The following is a 19,195-nucleotide window of genomic DNA, read 5'->3' as shown; positions in this document are numbered from 1 at the left end:
CCATTTGCACTGTCACTTACTTCTGCTTGGGTTTTGGTCTGGCCTTGATCCACCTGGGCATTTTACTGAGACAACCAGCCTTGGTAAAAAATAATAATAATAACCTGAAAGCAGTACCTGTGACGTGCGCCTTTCTTCACTACCTTGACCAAAGTCACCCTGCTGGTGGGGAGGTGCACGGTCTAGCAGCCAGAAGATAAATGCTGCCTGGCCTCACTGAGGGCAGCGAGACCTCCAGACACGCAGGGACACACAGTTGAACTCTGCTCTTCATGTCTCCTCTTCCCTGGGTGAGGAACATCCGCTGACTTACCTCGCCAGGACACCCACCAGTATTGCTGCACATACCTGCAGACAGGACGCAGCGCAGGATGCTGACAGATTACAATTTCCTACAATTCCCCAAGCTGCAGGATGCTCACACTTATCAGTAGCCGCTGCAGGACTATTGACCTGCTGCCAGGCACAGCCTTTGTGTGAGCTGTGGATTTAGGCCGGGGGGTGAGAGGAGTTTTGAATTCAGCGGGACGTCTGATGTCAGGTGGGCAGGCCAGTTACGTTGGGGAGCTTCCAGCAGGGCACTGAAGCCCTTCTCACTATTGCACTGAAAGAAATAGCATTGCCTTCAGCAGGTTTTGAACTAGAGATGAGGTGATCCAGCCTTTATAATTCAGTGTATGTGACTAAGCTTTCCCTCCTTTCTTTGCCCTGTAAATAAATAAATAACTGCCTTCCTAAACCCAGCCAGGCAGCGCAAGCTCAACGCTTTTTGACAGAGCTGTGGGATGTGTCACTTAAACAAAACAAAACTTAGTTTACAATTGTGTCAACCCCGAGATATAACTGGATTCTGTGAAAGTGGCCAGATCTGTAGCTCAAAAAAATCTGCTGTAGAGCCATTCTGATTTATACCAGCTAAAGGTAAGATCCCACTCAACCGAGGGATAATCCAAATTGGCTTGGTTCTTGATTTTGCTGGACAAACGACTCAGGGAGAAGAGGCAGTGAAGTGGTCCTGTGATTTGAAGGACCCTTACACCTGCTGCTGCTCACAGCTGTTTCCCTTTCCATCAGAAGGAAGACTCAAGTACAAATATTACTTGTTCAGACTCTTAAGTTGTCAGGCAAAACACAGGGCAGGGAAAACCTTATCCTTAAAAAACACACAATCTCTCCATTTGCTCCTATCTCTGCAAATGCAATTTCTTCTGCCTGATGCAGTGACAAAGCCCCGCATATGGATCGTGACAGTATTCACTGCCCTCCCCATAATCTGAAGACGAGGTCGAAGAACAAGCAAGTAGATGATGACAAATGTGAGGCTTCAGGATCTGAAAGAGCACACAGGCAGGTTGATCCTTCCTTGGGCAGCAGTGATACGGGGGCAAGGAGTGTGCTGCGTGCCGGATGGCGCTGAGCTCGGTGGGAAGCAGTCTGTGTGCAGGAGGGACAGGGGGAAAATCCAACTCCAGCATTAGCCAGAGCTCTGAGGAGCTGATGCCACACTCCGGATCAACAGGTCTGATTGTTGCACCAGGCAAATTAGTCAAATTAGTAGAAACTAACACAAACAGAATTAGCGAGCACATGGACACAGAGTTCATTGGGAAGAGTCAATACAGCTGATGTAGAGGGAAGTCATGCCTCACAAATCATTCAGGGGTCTTCTAAGTAATTAAGAAATATATCAATAAGGATTGTGCGGTCAATTATGGTGCTCATGAATTTAAAAACAAAAACAGATAAATAAACGGAAAAACACCTCTCATGGTACCACCCAGCGCTGACAGCTCTGAAAGAAGCTATGACCTACTAAGATTAAAAGTTTTCTTGTTCACTGCTCAAAAGGACGGGAAGCAAACACATTCAACATATTCATAAATGGACTGGAAATTGGGATTCATAGCAAGATGAGGAAATTAGCCGCAGACAAAATCACTGAGCATAGTCTGATCTAAATCTGACTGTGGAGAATCGCAGAAGACTCGTGTGATGCAGTATGACTGAGTGATAAAATGACAGATGAAATTCAACACTGATACGTGCTGAGTAATGTACGTGGGGAAAATAAGCCTAGCTATATATACACACAGGACAATGGGGTTTAAATGGGCTATTACCAGTCAGGAAAGGGATCATGGAGCCAATGTAGACAGTTCTATAAAATGTTAGCTTAGTGCTCAGAAACACTCAAAAAGACAAATAGAATAGCGGGAAGTTCAGAGAAGAAAACATGAAGCAACGTTGTGCCACTGTATACATCTCCAGTCCCCTGAATCTCCAGCAGTACATGGAATTCCAGTTCCTTCCATCTTCAAAAAAAAAAAAAAAAAAGTTAACTAAAGATGGAAAAGGTGCAGAGAAAAGAAACAAGAGCCAAAGGTACGTGATGGCGTTCAGGGAAAGTTTCAATAAGCAAGGGCTCAGGAAAGAAAATTTGAGGAGTTAGAAGAGAGGTCTATAAAGGTCAGGATGGAAAGAGAGGATGCAGAATAAGACCCCAGAGCATCCCGTACCAGAATAACCACTGGGCTCCCAATATACTCCTTGTGCAAGTGGTTTCAATAATAGAAACAACCCCTCTTCAGGTAACAGATTTGTCTCGGGATGCTGCGGGAGCTTACACAGTTTCGAAACAGGAGCAAGCAAAACCAGCAAGGGCATGCACAGCTGTGGCGGTGGGGTTTTGTCTGTTTAAAGTACGAAGTGCTCCGGAAGCTCTCCAAGCACTGCTCCACTTCTGCCCCTCTCCTGGTGGAGGTCTGAGCTGCCCAAGATGGACACTCCTTCTCTTGGGTGCACGTGGGGCTGTCGTTCCCTCAAATAAGTTGAAGTGGGAAAGAGCAACACCAAAAGTTCTTGTGCAAGGCGAAGCCCCAAGCCTCAGCATCTCTCCTGTGTGCACCAGCAGGTATTGAAAGCCCTGGAAGGAGTCTGACCAGCCAGGCCAGATGCAGGTGGCCAAGGACAGATGGCCAAGGCAGTGGTGGGGACCGCAGGCTCCCTGTCCCTGCCACGGGGGACATGCCAGACCGGTCAAATCCACAGGAGGGGGCGACCACAGCGTGTTTCCCAGGCCATATAGCACCTCGCCATGATCCAAGCAATCCAACAACAAACCTTTAGGCAACCTCAACACTTTGAGGAGTTTTTGCACCGGGTCCCTTCTGCCTATGGCACATCTGTCGCGGGAGCAGCCGGCTGTCACTCCACCGAGTGCCACCAGCACCAATGTCACTTTTTATAGCATCGGACCAGAATCAGTCTCACTGCCTCTAGATCAATAGTGACAGCCAGTTTGTACCGGATCAGGAGCTAGCTAAACACCAGTAACGCTGGAGATTTCTTGAAAGGAGCAGGATCAGGTGGGTTTCACGCTCACCGGAACAGGACAAATAAGGTTTTGTTCAATGTAATATGGATGTTTCTTTCAGCGAACGAAAAACAGAGCTTGCTTTTGTTTATTTGATGTTTCCCCTTCCTGCATTCCCCCCACATAAGAAAATAAGTTGATAAATTCTATATTAGCACTAACACATGTATCAACAATACTGACATGTTTTCAGTTGAATTTTCAGTTCATTCTATTTTCCATCTCACAATGAAATTCAGTTCAATTGAAAGATTCAATAGTAATTGGAAATAGGCTCTGAAAATTGCATAATCTAGTTCTCAAAGACCCAGAAATTAACAAACAAACAACACACACACAAAACTAAAGTAACCACATTCTGTAAAGATGTAATAAGTCAATTAAATTCATGCACAATGTGATTCTTGGCTGACGGGAGAATACAAAGAGAGAGGTCAGATCCTGTTTTCAAAAAGGAGCCTCATGAAAAGGAAAGCAAATGGAAATGTCATTATTGAGCATTATGATGAGAGATGAAAGGAGTCTCATCCAAAAAAGCACCAAGGGGGTGAAATGTAAATTGTTCCGAAAGGAAGCAAATGAAAGGGGATGTGATAAAGTCAGTGATGAGTAAACATGGGGGGAGCTGCCGCTCAGGTTCAGATGATAACAGTAAGAAATAGTAAAGGGCCTGATCCGCAGCAAGGAAAAACCAGCCCAGTTTCATCACCGGCACTACGGCTGCAGTCTCACACCCACCGATTGCTGTCCTGTAATAGCACTCGGTATTTAGGTAGCTCTTTCATCTATCGATGTTGTGCACAGACTATTATCTTCACGCGCAGATGGAGGAATGGGGGGGGTGTACAAGACTTCGTGGCTTTTCTTTTTTTTCTCCTAACCACAGCTGTGTGCTTTGGTTGTTACAGGATTCGGGAGCCTCGTTGAAAGCCAGAGCCAAGGCATCTCCAGAAAAAAAAAAAAAAAAGTGCACGTCTGAAGCTACTGAGGATAAGATTAGATGAATCAGCCCAAAACAGACACTTCCAAAGAGCTTCTGGGAGTCAAAGAGCTTGTCCATACAACACCACACAGGACTACGCAAACCCCCATTAAGATCCTCTGCTGGGATGGCTTGAAAACAGAGAAAAAAGGAATCAGCATTAGCTCAGTCTTCCACTGGGACTGCTTCACAGGCTTCAAGGACAGTCGACGAAAGGACATTCTTTCATAAGAAAACACCCGTGTTCAGAAATGTTTATGCCTCAGAGAGAGTTGGATTAGATCCAAATGGCCAATTTTGCATTATCGTTACCTAAATCGAAGTCGACATCTCTTCCCGCAATGCCTGCAGGAACTCTGTACATGGGCAACGGTGAGGGGGGATCCCTACCTCCTATTTCATGCCTGCACTGTTACAGGGCTCCCGGTGGTAGCTACATGGGAAACCGAAGCCCCGCAGAGACCTCATTTTCTTAGACAAGTTAATCACTCCATAAAGGCACTCCTTCCTCCCCGCCACGAACTGTCACGCAGCTCCACGGTCCGCAGTTAAGCTGCCGACGGATTCGACTCCAAACCGGTTGCCATTCACTTATGAGGAGGTAATCCCTGGGCTTGGCATATGCAGGTTTGTTTAATACGTGAAGCTCCATGAGATCCACTGGGATGGAAGGTTCTCAATGGATGCTCATCATCATCAAATGCAGGATGATAGTTAATTAGCTCGCACGTCTCTCTGTACCCTCTGAGAATAGCCATTCAAGCTTGACAGAGATAACTTGCCTGAGAAGCGAGTAATCCTGATAAATGTAACTCCCGGAAAGGACAGGAGAAATTAGAGAGGCAGAAGCAGTATCTCTCCATGCAAGATGATGAATTTTGATCCCACTTCTACCAGGATGTAAGTTAACACTGACACCCTGGTTGGAGCAAAGCTGGACAAGGGATGTTTGGCGCTTACATCGTCACCACCTACACGAACCGACTGAGTAAATATCCCCAGCTAACCCTGCTGTAGCAAAAGGATACCAAGAAGTGCCTTTGTCCACTGCATTCCAACACAAATGGAAGAAATATAAGTTAGAAAAGCCCATTATTTATTAAAAGTTAGCTATAAACACTCAGCATCCAGAAGATCCCGATCTTTCCATCAGATGACCCTGCCTTCTCAGTCACCCACAATTAAGTACACCTGGCTGCTATATGGCAACCCCAGAAACAAGCACGATTTGTGTTTCTAGTGCAACATATAGGCTTCCTACCTGCTTTTGCTTATCACTGATGAAGAGACACCACAAAAGCCTCCATAAAAAGCAGCATGTCCATCCAGGGCCCGCCACGCAGAAAGCTGTTTTCCAAATGTGGGCCACAGTTTGTGAAGTCTGCTGAGCAGAAAGGTGTTCTGTAAGATATTATTATTAGTAATTTTATGAAACTTTGAAGGTTATTATTGCTCCAGATTAGATAGAAATGTTTAATTATGAACAGAGAGAAGATTCTTGGCCTTTTCAAAGGATAGGAGCCTTTATTGATTTTATTAGTCAAAGAAGGTGATAATTTTTATATTAATAACCAGAGAGCAATTTCTCTGTTAAACGGTGATTATAAAATACTAACTGAAATACCATTGGAAAAGTCCGGGGAAGGTCACTCTTTTTTCTTATTCCTTGTAATCAATCTTATTCTATCAAAGGCTGCAGAAATACAGCAATAATCTAACCCGAACTGTGGACACTTCTGAACTAGCAGGGAGATGTGGCAATGCCTTCCCTCGTAACGGAGGCTGGATCAAATGAAAGCCTTTGACTGAATGAACTATAATTGCTTGTTCGATATCTGCAAACATGGTTGGCTACCTGATGTGTTTGCTAAATGGCTGGGTGTCTTATGCAAACCTGGCTGCGGAAGGCTCTGGATAAACAGACCGGTGGAGACTGGACAGGGGTGACTTCAAATCGACCGAGCAGTCAGGTGCAATCCGCCTCGGGGCTTTTGTTCTGTTTGGTTTTCCCTGGGTTTGCACAGAGGGGAGATGAGGCAGGTTTCAGCACACAGTCACGGAGCCAGGGGCATCCCGCTCCCCACACAGCCGGAGAGTCATCCACCGAGCTGCAGGGCCACCAGACCACCGCGGTCAGCCAGGCTGTTCCAGGGGGCTTATCCTGCTTGGCTTGGCCCTTCAATGGTCGCTCCAGTTTCCACGTGCAGGTGGGAGTTGCCGTACAGGGAGAGGGCAGGCAATTCCCCCACCAACAGCCCAGGCTCGCCGTACGGCTCAGGGAGCCCATAGCGAAGCATCGCAAGATGTCCTGCCCACAGGGGGACGATTCTTTCCTAGCCCTCATCAATTAGTGGTTGCTTTATACCCTGAAGCATGAATTTCTCCATCCCTCATACATTTTTTATTTTCTCTAATAGAATTTCTCATTATTCATATGAATGTCTAATCCTTTTGTGAATCCTCCAAAGCTCTTGGCTTCAGTAATATCTGTGGCATTGAGTGCCACATGCTAATTATATGCTGTGGAAGGAAAGTATTTCTATCAGCTTTAAATCATTTGCTTTTAAAATTATTTTAATGGTTAAATAAACCATAACAGAATATAGCTTTTCCTAGATAAAGAACACCTAGCCTTAAAATTTTAGATTTCTTTTGTTTGAACACTGGGAAACTGAGGCATGAAAGGACGCAACTTAGTATTGGTCATTCACTGCTAGGTATAAAGATAGAGCCCAGCAGTCCTACTTCTTAGATCCTTTCTAGAAGAGGAAAAAAAAAGAAAAGAAATAGAAGAAAAAAAAAAAGACGTATTTTTCCTATACACTGAAAGCTGATGTAGACACCTCAGGTTTTCATGTTCATTTTAAGGAACAATCTCATTGTCTTACCCTTGTAAGGCAGAAAAAAACCCATGGCATTCCCTTCTGATATAGAGACTGTGTTAGAAGAAATGTCAGGGATCACATTCTGCCAAATCAAGTTTACTGTGACCCACTGGGAACCAAAGATAAACTTCTGAAAAACAAAAGACTAACACGTTGAAGCTACTGGGAATTCTCTGTACTGGACAGGATTAAAATCTTTCTGACTTTTCTATTGCCAATAATCTCTGAGAGGAAATTTGATTTTCCCTCACCGTAAATAACTTTATACACTTCACTTGCTAATATTATCGGGAGCAGTGTGACGAACAAAGTCATGCAAAAGATACCCTACTTACCAATATGTAAAGAAAGGCTTGGTGATAAAACACCCACCCCCACCCCAAATACACCTCCTCCACCTGCAGAAACTAGCTGAGGACAGGCATTACTTTCCTGCTGCTTCTGGCTAATGTGATGTATATAATGGCTCCTGAAAACATTTTTGTCATGCAGGGATAAAGGAGATGGAAAATAATAATGCTTCTTATCTAAGTATGGTATTTAGATGACCCTCGCTACCCCTGTATTTGAGTGCTCCACATATTTGGTGTTTTTATACTCTGAAAATCTCAGGAAGCAAGAAAGTGTTGACAGCACCATGTACAGGAGAGAACTGCCATGGAGGGAACAGGCGACATTCAAGATTAGAGATGTCTGTAGCAGTACAGAAACTTGAACCCAGGTCACCCAAGTTTCAGGTTATTGCTCTAGCTGCTGCTGTAGCCCGCCATAGTGACTTACAAGCCATTTCGTCTGTCTCTAAAGGAGTGATTTTTAGTAAAGGGAAACATCTCAGAAAATGCCAATCTCTACCCAAGAAATGTCTTCTGCCAGAAGTGATATAGGCAGTGTTGTGAAAACCATCCCTTGCAATTTTTTCCAGGAAAAGAGGACACATTTGAATCCCAGCAAACAGTGCTTGGGATAGGAAGGCCACAACCTCGGTGAGATGCCGCAGTGAGTCCGCAGCCCTAAGGGACGGCTGGTGGAGAAATGGATCGACAGGTTTCTGAAGACTCAGGTGATCGCTGAACCACCATCTCCTCCTAAAATGAAGAGACAAGACACTGCAAAAAGCTAGGAAACATGGACCCAAATATTCTCAATCCTCCTCATCTTAAAATAGGCAAGTCCCATATGGATAGAGGTCTAACATTACTCCAGACAGAAGATACTCTACAGGGCCTCCTCAATCCCGTACCCATACAACATGTCTTCCCCTTGTTTACACTGTAATTTAAATTAATGTTTTAATTTTTCAAACAAACAGTGACATTGCTTATGAATGCATTACCACTGAATAATCTCTCTTGAATATCAATTAACTGAAGTAACTCCAAACTACAAAGCCCTTTTAGTCAGCAGCATGTGCTCACAGCAACAGATTTGTTTAAAACCACCAAATTTCATCAAGTTTTTAGCTGTCAAAAGAAATCAGCAGTTTCAGGTTCAGCTGTATTCTGGAAAGAAGGACTCTGACGGGCTGTATATATGGGCTGCAGAGCAGTAGTTCAGCCAGCACCACGTCTTACACCCACTCCAAATGTGACCAAGAAGCCAATGAAACACCCCAGGAGTCCCCGACGAGGCAGGGCTGCGGGGGCTGCTGTACGGTGTGGTGCAGTGTGCTGGAGGCTGAGGTGCTGCAGAGCTGGGAGTTAGTCAGCAGTTCAGGAACACTGAGAGGAATCGGGGCTGCCTCCTGCTTACCACTGTACACCTCTGTGGAAACCCAAGGCAACGGAGCACATTGTCTTCCATGTCATAGAATCATAAAGGTTGGAAAAGTCCTTCAAGATCATCTGGTCCAACCATCCCCTACCACCAATGTCACCACTAAACCCTGTCCCCAAGCACCACATCCAACCTTTCCTTGAACACCCCCAGGGACGGTGACTCCACCACCTCCCTGGGCAACCCGTCCCAACGCCTGACTGCTCTTTCTGAGAAGAAATGTCTCCTAATTTCCAACCTGAACCTGCCCTGGCACAACTTGAGGCCATTCCCTCTAGTCCCATCACTGGTTATCTGTGAGAAGAGGCCGACCCTCAGCTCCCCCCAGCTTCCTCTCAGGCACCTGTAGAGAGCAGTAAGGTCTCCCCTGAGCCTCCTCTGCTCCAGACCAAATACCCCCAGTTCCCTCAGCCACTCCTCACAGGACTTGTGTCCCAGGCCCTTCACCAGTTCTGTAGCCCTGCTTGGACACGCTCCAGGGCCTCAATGTCCTTGTACCTTGTCCCTGTCCCTTGTCCCTGTGCAAGGAGCACTGATGGCTTGGGGATGAGAGCTGGGGATACGCAAGCCCCCGACTGTAGAGGCAGCTAAACCAGACGTGCAGCTACGAACTGTCATTTACCCCAAGAAAAGCGAGCCCTGAAGCCCCACAGATAGGATTCACAGCTGGGGATGTGCTGCTAGGCCTGGCCCAGCCACAGGGAAGACTCTTGAGTTGTGATGAAGCCCTCTGACAGATGGGATTTTGTTTCTTTCCCAAGGGCTACATAGCTATACGAGGTTGAAACAGCATTAACAAAAAGCTGATGGAAAGAAATGGATGCCTGTGGGTCTGCTTCTGGCAGGAGCTCCCTGCTGGTGCAGCAGGACCCTATTTCCCACTAGCATGGGTAGGAAGGAGAGCGAGCAGACTGTGCTCCCGCTGCGGGCCTGCTGGCCCCAAGGCACCCCGCACGTTGCAGGGACAGTCAGGGCAGCCCTGAAGACGTGTGCTACAGAGCCCCCGTCCTTAAGCTCCTCTTCTCTCAGCTTCATCTGCAGCCGTGGCAGCAAGAGCTGGGGCTGAGAGCCTGGACGGGGACTGGACGGACAGTGAGCTGTCCTCGGGGAGCCGCCTCCATCTGCTGCTTCCGAGCGGGCACGCAGGCATGCAGAGGTTTGGCTGGCAGGTAGATAAATCCCCAGAGCCCTGAAAACTCAGACCTCAGCCACAAGAGAGCAGGAGCCAAGGAGATTACAAGCTACTATCTGTGGTCAGCACCTCCACGATCCCAAATTAGTGCCGCTCCTCACCACTGGCTCGTGGGGAGGACACGTGCTGCGAGCGAGCGCCTCAGCCAGCCTCACAGGGGCTGAGCTAACAAACGGAGGCTGCAATATTTCAATCAATAGGGGAAAAAAAAAAGAAACAGAACAGTCAGGGAAGACAGAGACATTATTGATGCTTCTATTACCGTCTGAAATTGGTCACTGTGGAGAAAAACAAGTAGCCACAGAGTGGACCTGGCCTGACCTTTCGCTCCCCAGCTGGCAGCAGATTGGTCATTCCAGTCACTGCTGGTGAAAAATGAGGCCGAAATCATCTTCTTGTAGCAGCTGAGGGACCAGCGCTCAGTCCCCACAGCAGGACAGAATTCACAGGTCAGGGGTGAAGCTGCAGCCCTTGCCGTGGGCTGCAGAGAGATTCCCACATGACATATCGGGACGGGGAACAGAGGATTGATTTGCTGCTTAACGTGAGTGGTGTGCCTCCAAATACAAAAGGACAGATCAGGCAGAGTCCCCAAACAGGAGAGGAGTTTCAGAGCGATGGACAGAGCAGAGCAGAGGGATGTGTGCCCAGCAATGCAGTCAGGCAGGGAATTTTCAAGGCAGGCAGCTAAATGCTGAAGAATAGGGCAGGACAAAGCACAGAAGGGAAATCTGGACTGCACAGTACCAAGACAGACACAGCAAACTGGGGCAGCGCAGACCAAGTGCTTTGTAGGCGCACAAATTCAGAAAGAAGGACGGCGTTAGGACTAACGCACAGGGCAGAGCCTGCAGTACCAATCCCTTCCACGAACTGCTCACATAGCCTCAGATAAAGTCACTTTGACTTTAAGTGCTGCAGTTCCCAACAGCTATAAAAATGTTTTTCTTGTCTGCTTAGATGATACCGTCTCTGAGGCATATGTCTAGGTGCAGTGCCTGATGCTTTCTTAAAGTAAGTCATAAACACAAGATTTAGGATTCTCCAGCAACAGAGCAAACCTCGCATGCTCAAGGCCAGGTGAGATTGGTCAGGCATCCGCAGGAGGACTCAGCTTGGGTGCAAAGGAAAGAGGAGGACAGCTACGTGAAATAAAGCAACCTGGCATAGGCTGGGAGAAGCTCTGCCAAGAGGAGAAAAGGACACCCTCTTCTGGGAGACCAGAGTGGTCCAAGGAGGAAGAGGATGGTCTGTGTGTCCAAAGGGATGAGCTAGCATAAAGCAGGCAGAGGAAAAAGAGCTAAATAAATGCAAGGCATTAACCTACCAGTGGGCAACAGCTCGTGGAGTAACACAGCAGACTTCTTAGAGGGACAGGGAACCCTGGAGGAAGAATTAGAATTTGTTTTTCCTCTACGTGTTTGGGTTTGTTTACTGTTTTTTTGTTTGTTTGTTTGTTTTGGTGATGGTGATTTGTTGTTGTTGTTGTTGTCCCTGCACATTCATCTGCCTAAATGAACACAGAGACCCTGACACCAGCCCACCCTAACTGGCTTGGCTCCCAACATAGGCTTTGAGAAATAGCACTTACCTTCCTATCACCACGCTGAACCAACTTAGGTGGCAAACCCTAATGAAGAACAGACGTCAGAGAAGTGCTTTAGAAGAACAGGTCACAAACACTTATAATAAATCTGTTCGGATGCACTTTGGGGAATGCAAATCACTTAAATTATTCAAGTGTCGAGCTGTTGGGACTCCGGCAGGCTGAGAGCTGTTGCAGTGAAAACCACCGCAGCCCAAAGTGAGCAGGGTAAGAAAGGAAAGAAGCACATTTTAAACACAACCTGCGCCGTAGCTTGTAACCACCAGCTGCAGCTGCGTCACTTAACAAATGGCAGGTCTGAAAGGGTTTGGGGGCACGAGGCAGGGGAAGGAGTAAAGATGGGGCAGTAACCGCAGAGAAGCGACGGAAGACAATAAAAGCGCTTGGCTGTGGAGTGAAGGGTGGAACAGAAGAAAGATGTATGTGATGTAATGGTGATGTGATAGCTAGCTCCTCAATTTAAAATCCAGCCGTGATAAATGTAGAAAGGCACTTTGGAGAAAGGACATTATCCTCTCCCTTCTCCTGGAGATGGAGTTCATTGGAGGAAATGCTCAAGTCAGTTGACTTGCCCAAGCAAGAGGTACAGAGCTGGATTTGGGTCTGCTCCTCTGCCCAAGGCAGCCGGCTGCCACGTGGGGCTCTACCTTCCACCTGGGTGGGCTCCTTCACCTGCCTGCTCCCCAGGAAAGGCTATTTGTAATCCAGCTCTTAGGATATTTATACACACTCTTCTAATTACCAGCCTGCATTTATTAATGGTCTGTTCATACCCATTTGTTCTTGTTTCAGCATTGTCCTTTAGATTTAATGGCTCCTTTCCTTCCCCGCTGTTATGCCCCAATCTGCTTATATGCAACAATCCCCTCCTCTTTTGCAGTCTTCAGTTTTGCTTGGCTAAAAAAGCTAAAGCTCCTTAGTCGTCTCTTGTAAGAAAGGATCCTCATTCTCAGACCATGATTTATTATTCTATTGTTTGAAAAATGCCTGTCAAAAGTTCATTATTCCCTTCTCCTTTTTTCCTTGGCTAAAATTCAGAATTTTGAGCAAAAATAAATGTAGTGCTTTTGCTGTCTGCTGCTACCACCAGCGGCAGAAAGACTGACTCGAGTTGCTACAAAGAGCAGCACAGGCAAACTGTGCAAGCAATTCAGTCATCAGGGGAGTTTAATTCTACCAACCCACCTGAAACCTTTTAAATTTGCTTTTCAAACACATTTTTAAGAAGCAAATTCTGCCTGTGACAAAAAACACATGGGTATTATTTGCAAGAAATAGTGTTTATTCATCAAAGTCGATAGGAATTTCTGTGGTTTATATAGATCAGCTCCTATTCAGTTACAGACGGCGCAGTTCAGAGAATATCCAGGCACAGATAAATGCTGGACTTTGTTGATAAGATATCTCGTGTCTCTCTGTACTTAAGGGCTTTAGAAATTGATTAACTGAAACCCTTATCAGGAAGGTAACTATTATAATACTCATTTTACTGACGAGGAAAACAGAGTACAAAAAAAAAGCTCAGTGGCAGACACAAGGTTACGCAGGGAATTAGTGGCAGGAATACTGATTCCATCTTCATCTCCCTGCTTTGACCATTAGCTACCCTCCCTTAATCAGCATCTTCTCCCCTCTAAGTTCAGGTTTTACTTTTTTTTTTTTTTTTTCCCCTAAACACATTTCCCCTGCCTTTCAACATTTTCTAGTCTGGCTGGAAGCTATGGAACAAACACCGCCTATAGACAAAAAGTTGGCCTCAGCAATATTTTAATTATGACAAGGGAAAAAAGAAATCTCCCTGAAAGAGCACATCCTCATAAGATTTCCAGCCTGAATTTGCAGCTTCGGAGAATTGAGCTAAGCCACCGAATGGCTGGGTGCTTTATATGAAGCAAACCTCTTAAGGCTTTGCATTCATGCATTATTAGTAGCTTCATTCTATATCTAAGTTACTTGTATGGCTCCTAATTACCACTGTATCTTAATACCTCATCTTAATGTATTTATCCTTACTGCAGCCCAGTGGAGCAAGGCAGTCTCGAGACTCCTGCTCCATGGACAATTGTTATGTTACAGAAGACTCAGGGAGAATATGAGTTCGGTCTTTCTCCACTATCCATCCTAAAGGCAGGCTCCAGGCTGCAGCTGGCAAAGCCTCCCCCACCTTGGTCCTTTGGGCTCTATGCTTTGGCCACGTACAGGCTCCGAAACTAGCCAGCCAGGTGTAAAGAGGTCCCTGTGGCCATCTACCGCTTGCTGGTTAGATAGAGCCTGAAATATCCTGACATGTTCCATCTCTCTCTCTATTTTTTTGAGATTTAGACCTAAGTGACTTGCCTGAGGTCACCGAAGAAGGCAGTGGCGGAGAGAATTTCACCATGGTCCTGTGGCCGCTTACCTAGTTTGGTTCACGTGGTAAGTTCTGACTAAAACTAGAATGAAATACACAGCAAGAGATGCAAACACCAGCCCCAGGACACCATTCTGGGGCTATCATGCAGGAAGACTTAAAACCACATTTGTAAGATAACACACCCAATATATCTACGGTTTTTCACCAGCCTGAGAAATGCTTCTCCCTGCTCCGGTCTCCTAACTCCAGCCTAATGAATAAAAGGGATGTATGAGCAATTGGTGCTCAGAATTGATCGCCTGTACGAGGAAGCCATTTCATTGCAAGGCTAGAGATTGCACCCCTGTGCCGAGAAGTGTCCTCCAGGGCTCCTGGATATCTAAAATGTTGCTAAAAACTTGATCTAGCCCTTTTGCCCAGGGGCAAATTCTACCTGTAATTATTAGGACCAGGAACGCTCACCTCGTCCAGGAGCCTGACTACTTGAACATTTATCTCCATAAGCTTTACACTTTAATAAATAATTTACCCCCAAAATGCACTTAAATTAGATCTATAATTCCAGCATGAGGCTCTGGTGGTGTGAAGAGACCTCCTGACTTTGCTCCGATCATTTATAATGCCACCATAAGCCATCAGTGGAATTGCAGCATTATTATTTATAGCACCGCTTATATTGTTCCCTCTATCGTTTATTATCCTCAATTGGAATGGCCCCAGCCAGGCTGCACAAAAAGATGCCGCACCGCTCCCAGCGCAGGTCATTTCTGAGCACCGAAATGCTACCATCTTACGGGAGCGGCGATGTTACCAGCACGAGGATGGATACAGATTGCCTGGATCTCCCGTCCTCGTTTCTGCGAGTCCTTCCCTTCAATTCGGGTAGCGTTAACGGGGGCGGCACCGAGGCTGCATCTTTTCGGTGGCTGCTTCCACTTTGCAGCTTGAGGAGGGTGGGCTACAGCCCCGACACGGCATGAACCTGTGCAGAAACCTGCACGGGATGGGGGACACGGAATGGGCACCAAGCTGGGCACCCTTCCCCGCGTCCCCCTCCTGAATTTCCACACTGCGGAGCAGAAGGACCTCCGCCAACCCCAACCCCGTCCTCGGTACTCTGGTAGGAGCCGGTTACAACTACTAAATCTGGGATTCAAAAAAAAGAAAAGTGTCAGATTGAAGATCACCTGCTATCCCCAATGGTTTTTCTTTCCAGATGCATTATGGTAATTGGAAGTGACATCACCTCGTGCTATTTTTGTCACAGGTGATTTTTTTTCCATAATGCACAGAACACGAGAGCGATCTCCAAGGTGCAGGGGGTGCACGCTCTGCTTCGCTTCATCCTACACTGCTCTGGCAACACCGAACCCGCAGCAGACGTTCAGCAGGAAAACCAGAGCCCAGATAATAAAAGCAGGTAGAAATGCAGGATTTCCATGGGACATGCTGCAAGCATCACCCATGGCAAGCCGCTGCATTGCCAACGTCCCGCCTTGCCATTGCTCCTACTCCTAAATGGGTAGGAGAAACTGTCTTAAATGCTTAGCAAAAGTCTTCCTTTCTTTCCTCCCACCCTCCTTAGCTCGCCTGGATTTTCTCCAGTGACCCACTTGTTTCGCTGCAGCCCCACCTCGGCGCTGACAGGCTTCCTGCCCCCCAGCTTGACCTTTGCAATCAAATCCATGAAAAGATACGAAGGAGTGAAGAGAGGAGCAGATAAAGGATCGGCACAGCTAAAAGTGGGAGTAAAGAGCACGAGGAAGGCTGCACGTTCCCATAGCTTGCACCCCACAGCCACGCAAAGCAGGGACAGCGCGGCACAGTCACGGGGATGGCACACACCTCGGTCTGGGTTTCAGGGCACAGCAGAAGCCCACCAGGAAAGAGGGATTAAACCTTGCAGCAGGAACAAAGAAAGTTAAGTCCTATTGTGCCTCCCTCCCATAAGAAATGTACCAGCACACAGGCAGCAGAAGGCCTTTCTGGGTTAATTTGTTTTTTTTCCCTCCTGAGTCCGGCAACACCGGAGTTCACTTAAGCAGAGCAAGAACCCCCCCGACTGAAAGGAGCAGGCAGGCTTTGGGGATTTCGTTTTTCTTGCAGAAAAGAAAAACTACAAGGAAGGAGAGGGGATCTGGCTGTGCTGCCCCGTGGAATCGCTCTGTTAACACTGATCCCCACCAGCCAGCCAAAGCTTTGCTTAAATCCGTGTGGGGCTGGAGGCTTTCAGAGGCAGCCCCCGCGTGTTCCTGGTGCAGACCCGGCAGCAGGACATGGGGAGCACCCAGAGGGCTGGCGATGGGGCAGCAGAGGAGCAGCCCCTCTGCCCCACGGGTCCACTTGCTAATTGTTTTTTGTTGTTGCTTTCTTCTGTGTACTTCTGGAAAATCAGAGGCCGGAGTTAGGAAATGAGCCAGGCTCAGGGCAAACCCCTCACATAGTTTCGGTGCCCCTTGTAGCAATGCTGAGGCAATCGGGCGAGAGAGGACTTCAAATTATGTGGTGTTTTTTTTTTTCCCTTTTTTCCTTTATTTGATTTTTTTTTCTCGCTGTAGTTGTCTTGCTGAACACTGTAGATCTGGGGGACTGCACAAGCGGCCATCTGGGATCTTTATGTAAAGACACACGTCATTAAAGAGTTACTCAGATCAGTCCTAAAGTCAGCCGCGTGCCATACTTTTGATGTCCTTTCTTCTGTCACTGAGAAGTAGTTATATTAAGAATAGAAGTAGCTATATTAAGAATAAAAGATCTTGAAACTGAAGAAGATTTTAAAACAGTAAAAAATCCCCCTCCCCCTTTGGTCTCTTCCATAACAAAGGGTTTGTTTGGGGCACTGAATCTCAGCTTTCTGTCACTGTCATTCGCTGTGTCTGGTTTGGAGCATGGCAGACAAGGAGGGACACACAAGTCCCACTAGAAGCCACTAAGGGCTGTGGAATCGGACCACTGGTTATGCAGCCATCCGTTAGAAGTATTTCTGGCACTGGTGGTTCCTGGCTGGGTACTGAAAATGGGGATGGAAGAAACAAAATCTCTATATATCTACATATGTATCAGAGCTTCGAAAAAAAGCAAAGAGAAAAAAAAACATTGAATATGGGTCAAGGAAACATGAAACTTCCAGTTTTTGACAGGCTCTGCTAAGTCTTTATCCCCTTTCTTCTTCTCACGATTGAGAAACCCAAGGAATTTTCCAGGCACGGCTCATGCACCACCCCCAGCTGATGCCCACATGAGACGGGACCACGATGCTCTTAGGGAACAGTTGGCCACCGACATCTACAGACATCCGCCCTCAGTGGACTGAGATTTTTGTAGCTCTGACTACTCCTCCCTAAATAAGCTCCTAACAAAGTTTCACATCATGCTGGCATCTCGTATTTTTCACACAGATGTATAAAAAATGACGTTTCTGTACTTTGCTCTTTCCTTAAAATTGAGGAAGTCTGTTCCATTTTATGAAAATCTCTGCTTGCAGAGACAAGAAGGGAAATGTACTCACTGCTTTACCCCTTGGCTGTCCCTGAAACTTCCAGGAATTTCAGTCTGTTCCTCCCGCGACACTGTGCTCCTCCTGGGGTCTCAGCCCAGCCCGGGACTGTTGGAGCAATCTGTGTCATCGCTACACAGAAGGGACGTACCAGATCCATCAGCACTTTGGGGCCTTTATTGCACAGCCCCGTTCAATTCAGTGTTTTTCACATTATGCTGTAGCTGTTTTGACTCTGCCCTTGCTTCACAGGTGAACTTTGCTGTCAGGTAGATAGAAATGATTGAAAAGTCCTGGTTATTTCTCAGGAACCGCAGGCTCTCTTTGTCCATTCATCTGTCGATAGGCGCATTTCCTCTCTTGCTAACATGGTGTGTTCAGACAGGGTGACATTTTTTCCCTGAAACATTACCCAGCCGAGTCCTGCCATAAATGGCTGTATCTTCAGAAGATTTGGAGATCCTGGTTGTAGGACTCTTGAAAATCTCCCTGTAAGGAGCAAAAGGTTTGAAATCACCACCGCGATTAAGCAACCAGCATCCCGCTCTCCAGTTTGAGGCACAAAGGTACAAGAAAAGAGTCCCACATCCTGCAACAAGGGCTGTTCAGCGAGCAGACCTCTGCAGTCCCTTTAAAATGACCTGGATTTCCATGCAGATGCATTGAACTTCACTCGCAAGAGCAACCAGAGAACAGGTGGGAGGCAGAGGGAGCCCAGGGAGTGGGCACGGACACGAGAGCAGCTCCGTGGCGGGCAGCCCCCCGGGATGAGGCTGGGCAGAAGGGTGCAGGGGTTCTGCTGGAGTCCTAACGAAGGGGCTTGAAAGGCTGCACTGCGGGTACCGAGCCATCTCAGAGCCATTCCCAGCGAGAGGTGCACGATGACAAACGTTTCTGCTCACGGGAAGCCCACTTCCAGCCTCACTTGCTCATTCTGCAAGCCTTGAAAATGGCATTCACCTGCCCCTCCCCGGCTCTTCGGGTTTTTCTGCCCCTCATCTCTCTTGGTGGAAGCGGGCTCTGATTTCACTCAACGTGCTGCCAGTCCAGGTACAGGAGGGTACGTTTTCCCCATATCTGGCCTGCCCTGAACTCAGCAGGAATGAAATTGTCTGACTATGACCTGCCCTTGGGGACTGCGATGGAAATGAGACGTCTCTCTCACGAGGACCTCCCAGCAAGCGCAACTGAAATATCTCTGCGACCGCAGCAGCTCCGTAATGAATGAATTAATTGATTTCACCCTCAGCTTCTTCTCCACCGACCCCGCTGGCCCCGCAGTGCGGGAGGAGCTTTGTTCCCGTTCCCGTTTCCCTCTCAGCCCTGCTCTATTTCAGGCAGATGAAACAGCTCCGGGGCTGAGCGAGGGTGGGAATCCCCACACCTCGGCTCTGGATGGTGGCCAGATGGGTCACTGCTGTGCTGGGATGGAGGGAGGAGGGCTCGCACCTTCCAGCTGTCCCCAGGGCTTCTGTTAACAGATGGAAAGTGGGGCTGGGAAGGCCAATGTCCTCCTGCGGCATCTGCCTAGGTCT

General features: G+C 47.3%; 2 long non-coding RNA genes across 5 annotated transcripts in view; one reads left to right on the top strand and one right to left on the bottom strand.

Annotated features, from left to right (window-relative positions):
- The window catches only part of LOC118175572, a 237,581-nt gene that overhangs the window by 155,945 nt on the left and 62,441 nt on the right, over positions 1-19,195 (bottom strand). The window lies entirely within an intron of this gene.
- On the top strand, positions 12,294-14,430 carry LOC118175574. Its single transcript, XR_004755025.1, has 3 exons — positions 12,294-12,394; positions 13,830-14,033; positions 14,134-14,430. It is a non-coding gene; the product is annotated as an uncharacterized LOC118175574 (long non-coding RNA).

This window comes from Oxyura jamaicensis, chromosome 17, assembly GCF_011077185.1.
Source record: "Oxyura jamaicensis isolate SHBP4307 breed ruddy duck chromosome 17, BPBGC_Ojam_1.0, whole genome shotgun sequence".
Lineage (NCBI taxonomy): Eukaryota > Metazoa > Chordata > Aves > Anseriformes > Anatidae > Oxyura > Oxyura jamaicensis.
This window is presented reverse-complemented; position numbering and strand designations above follow the sequence as displayed.